The sequence below is a fragment of the Mesitornis unicolor genome, unplaced genomic scaffold (assembly GCF_000695765.1).
Source record: "Mesitornis unicolor isolate BGI_N332 unplaced genomic scaffold, ASM69576v1 scaffold39436, whole genome shotgun sequence".
NCBI classification, from domain to species: Eukaryota; Metazoa; Chordata; class Aves; order Mesitornithiformes; family Mesitornithidae; genus Mesitornis; species Mesitornis unicolor.
The window spans coordinates 33,908-38,632 of NW_010190989.1; the positions used below are offsets into that span (position 1 = coordinate 33,908).

Below are 4,725 nucleotides of genomic sequence, written 5' to 3' on the forward strand. Positions count from 1 at the left end.
TCTCACTTACATATGATAGGGTCTGAAGACAGATCAGAAAGAGAAGTTAGCTTAGATATTTTGAAAACTTAGCTAAAATCTGTAAAAGGTATCTGGAAAACATGCTCCTAGAGATACAGGTTGAGCACCCTCACCACAGAAGCATAATTTAGGAGAGGGTTGGGCATGCTGTGGAGGCTGCACTGCACAGCTGGACACTGCAACAGCCACAGCCACCACAGCCACTTTGTAGGTGAGAGGGGGATGGCTCTTGTGCCCTTGGTCCAAAATGACCACTATCAGCAGAAAGAGCATCTCTCTTCAAAAAAAAGGTAAGGAGCGTGGCATCTGACCCATTAAGACTATCCCATTTCTGGGACCACAGCCAAGAAGCCCTCATTCTGGCCATGATAAAGTACGTATTCTCTGTGTCCTGGAGGGTGTGTTAATGAACAGTGGCTTGAACAGCTGGGTAGCTGAACCTACTTGCGAGCTAATGTCCCATCTCTGTCTCCAGGGAGGTGCCCAATCTCCAGGGCTGGATCTGCTCCCAGTGTCCACTGGCTGCCCAGCTTCTGGGTATAGGGGTTGGGACAGGTCCTGGCTGCCAGACCCTGCCCTGCTGCTCCGGGGAGCCCCTGGCCCCCTGTGCCCTAACACAGAGAAATCATCTGCTGTCCCACACCACTGCTGCAAGACACACTCTGATTTCTTGAGGGTGGGAGATAGAAAAGGATATAAACAAAAAAGACAAAGAAAACTCCTGTTTTTACTTTATGTCATTACCGCAGAGGGTAAGGTGGAAAGTACCAGACTTGTAAAGTATGCTATTGTGTTTCATTTTCTACACGTGTAGAAATTTTGGATGAATGTGTCAAAGCATCCTACTTCCTCTGGGAACTGTTTTTACTAAAACCCCTGATAATCTGAACTTGCTTGCAAAAACAACACCCTAAATGCTAGATCTGGTGAGGATTATTTTCTGTATATAACTTGCCTAGTGAGTCACAACTGTAGGGCCACTGCCTGTGTAAAAAGCTGAATTCAACTCAAAGTTGTTCAGGAAAAAAAATTATACACTTGAAATCTAGTCAACATACCAAAAGTTTACACAGAAAACAACTTGTGTAGTTCCCATGAACAGGTAAATTAGGAGTGACTGAACTGTCAAATTGATCTACCTACCCACATTCACAAGGCACATTTCCTCTTATAACAGACATTGGCATGTGAGTTCAACATCATCTTAATTCATAGTTACTTCCAAATACTTAAGTGAGGGTAAAGTCTGGAGTGGATAATACTGAGGGAATACATGTCAGATATCAAGGAAGGTCTCAGGGGGCTTTGCATGTATCAGGAAATTTTTTCCCCAGTGTTTGCTGGTATTTCACCTGCCCATTGCTACCAGCCATTCCCTCATAGCAGTGTTGGGAGCACACCTGTAGTCAGGCTGAGCACATCAGGGCTTTCAAGCCCTGGAGGATGCTGCTTTACCCAGCCCAGTAACACCAAGGACCAAAAAAACCTCTACTCTGATACCTCCACTTCAGTGCCGGCAAAACCCCGGCTTAGTTATTCAGCAGCCACCAGAGGTAAACCTTTGAAGCTCTTTCCAGCGTAGACAAGGTGAGGATGAGTAAATAAACCTCTGCCACCTGGCCATCATCTGAAGAGAAGAAAGGAGACAGGGCAGTAGATGGAGGATGCAGGAGGCAGAACGCTTTCCACCCCACACTGTCCTCTCCCCAGAGCACGCAGCGTCCTCCCTCTCTACTGATTGTGTTTATAACGCCAAGTTCATGTTTTTAATGCCAAAAGATGCTGAGCAGAAGACTACTCTTTTGGTAGACCACTAGATGTCAGGAAACAGTGGGGACTGAGCATAGCTATGTCTCAATCCCCTGCTAACAGGACTCCCGCAATCTCCCAGCTGCAAGCCAAGTCTGCAGGTCAGCCCTCCTAAATTTAATGAGTGCATCAGAGTACAGGTACAACCCCTCTACACCCAACAAACCTCAAATTAATTTCCTCTTTTTTTTCTTCTTTTTTTTTTTTGTGTGATATTTTGGGGGTTCTTTGGTTTTGCTTTGTCTTCTTACAGTGCTGAAAGAAGACATGGCACTTGTTTTGAGATGCCACTGAACTGTGGTATGGTAGCGGTGCGTGAACAGAGCCTGTTAGTTTTAGGGAAGAGCAGGTGCTTTCCTGCAGTTCTTTCGAAGACAGGATGACATGCCACCAGCCAAAAATGGTTTTCATTGATTAAGAACAAAACAAATACTTACAACTTAAATTATAATTGTCAAGACCAAGTTAGATGAGGCTTTGAGCAATCTGGTCTACAGGAAGCTGCCTCTGCCCATGGCAGGAGCGTTGGACCAGATGATCTTTAAGGTCTCTTCCAACCCAAACTATTCTATGATTCTATGATGATATCCTTAACTGCTCACCCTTTTGCTCCTTCTCCTGAAGTGCTATGTGTCCAGGGAGAAAACCCCACATAACAGTTGAAATTTCAGAGCTGAACAGGTTTACTCTGAGAAGTTTTCAGCATTACCAATTGAGATATCATTTCTATTTGCATTTTTGTCCAGGACAACTCTCATTTGCTCAACCATTTTACAATATTTATTCAGTTTCAAGTCTTTTCTCTAAGTCTCTGATTTTTAATTACTCTAACATCAGGGAAAGACCATATAACCCCAAAAGTTATATTTCAAACAGAAACAGAGCAAGATTCTTCTTAACAATATCTCTGCTGCCTCCTGTCTTTCTTGACTCAAAGGAATTCCCTACTAGGATGGAAGGTGGACCCTGTCCCATTCTTGCCCTGAGCCCTTACTGTGCCTGGCCACTGAAGGCAAGGCAGGGAGCTGAACACCTTTCATTTCGGTGACTCTCTGATTGCTGCAGATCCCAATCCCCACCGTTAACCTGCTAACAGGCTGCCTCATTGGCAGGGCATGCTTCTACTTGCCTGCCACAAGAAAGGTCCCAGGGCTGGAGCGCACCCCTGCGCAGTGCAGGAGAACTGAGTTGCTTTCCTCCTCTCTAACATGAAGGTGGCAGCAAAGGGAAGTTAAAGATTTGTACGACTGAAAAACTTCAGGTCAGCCCATAGGTTTCATCTGATCCCTGAAGCATCTGAAGTGGGATTACAGATTTTTAGGTAAACAAGGAAAAGTAGGGTGGGCCTGATGTTACAGTTTTCATATCAGATAAAGCAAGTAAAAAAGTTAGTGGTGTTGAGAGACTGAATCCCAGGTTTCTCACCTGTCACACAGAAAAACAATTTTGTTACAGCTTGTCCCCACCATATTCTGTGATAAATACCTTCTGATATTGGCTCTTGGTAGATGAAACAGAAAGAAGAAAAGTAAAAAGAAAGAAGTATTTTTATAGTTTCGTGTTTGTCAAAGTAGAGTACATTTGAGAGGAGCAGACGTACCACACAAGCTGTTGCAGCTACAGTTAACCTCTTTCCATCATGCAAGAGAAAAACTCCTTTATAATATGTGGGGGCGGGGATGTTAAATTCCCTGTTGTGATTCACTGTTAGAGTAGCTCTACTAAAATAATTGAAAGAGTACCGTTAGAAACACTCAGCAGACATCACTGTAGAGAGTAAAGGAAAACCAAAGACAAAATTCTGAACTACTCCTTCTCCCCTTCTTCCTTAACCAAAGACACAGCTCCTGGAAGAATCACTAGAGAGTGATGTCCATGCATTCAGGAGAATACCAGGTCAGTCATTTAACATAACCCCTTATTCATGAATTACAGAAATGGAGGGGTGGGGGGAAGAAAGAAAGGGCATTCACTCAAGGTCCACCCAGCAGATCATCACAAGCATGGGAGAAGCAGCCAAGCCTGTGTTTGACAGTGCACACTTGGAATCAGTAGCACAGCTAAGGACTGCAGTGTCCTCCCTGCAATGACTATTCTGATCCTTGCAAAATGCCTTACCCAAAGGACTGTCCCAGCAAGGCACATAAAGTACAGCTTTCCATAGCTAGAAAATACAGTCATTGCACTTAACTATCACTTATCTCCCTAAGAACAGAAAACAAACATAACTTACACAGGGCCCCAAAGAACTGTAATTTTCCCAGATATGGGGGAGGGAGACTATTCATTCAATCTTGAAAATTTTAACAAGATGTCTAAAATTAATCTCCCTAGCATTCTCACGATTCTTTTTCCATAAATGAATAAATATCCTTTTGCTAGCTACTTGTCACAGATGAAGTATTCACATGGTTATAATTTAGCAGCAATTTAAGGTTTATTAAAAGTGCGAGGTAATTTGTGCAATATTTAATCAATAACCAATTTGCTATTTATGACATGATTCAGAAAAATAGATTATAGTTAAAGCATTTACTTTATTACAGATTACATAATGACAAGATTCAAACCAACTTAGCTGCGCCGCTGGTGTAGTGGTATCATGCAAGATTCCCATTCTTGTGACCTGGGTTCGATTCCCAGGCGGCGCAGAACTTTACTACAAGGTATCTTAAATAAAAAAACCCATATATGTGTATGTACAATGCATGCAAATGAACAAAAGATATGTAGTACCAGAAAAAATAAATATCCACACTTGTGCAGGCAAATGCATAAAAATAGAGAGGTGGGTAAAAGAAAAACACTTACAGGTAAAATTTCCTTCTTCTCAAGTTTAAAGCAAATACACACAATACATCTGCATTAGGAAGTCAAGGAAGGGAGCCAGGAGAC

General features: G+C 42.8%; 1 non-coding gene across 1 annotated transcript; it reads left to right on the plus strand.

Annotated features, from left to right (window-relative positions):
- The first annotated feature begins 4,410 nt into the window (after nucleotides 1–4,410).
- On the plus strand, nucleotides 4,411–4,481 carry TRNAG-CCC. Its single transcript has one exon. It is a non-coding gene; the product is annotated as a tRNA-Gly (tRNA).
- The last annotated feature ends 244 nt before the right edge of the window (nucleotides 4,482–4,725 follow it).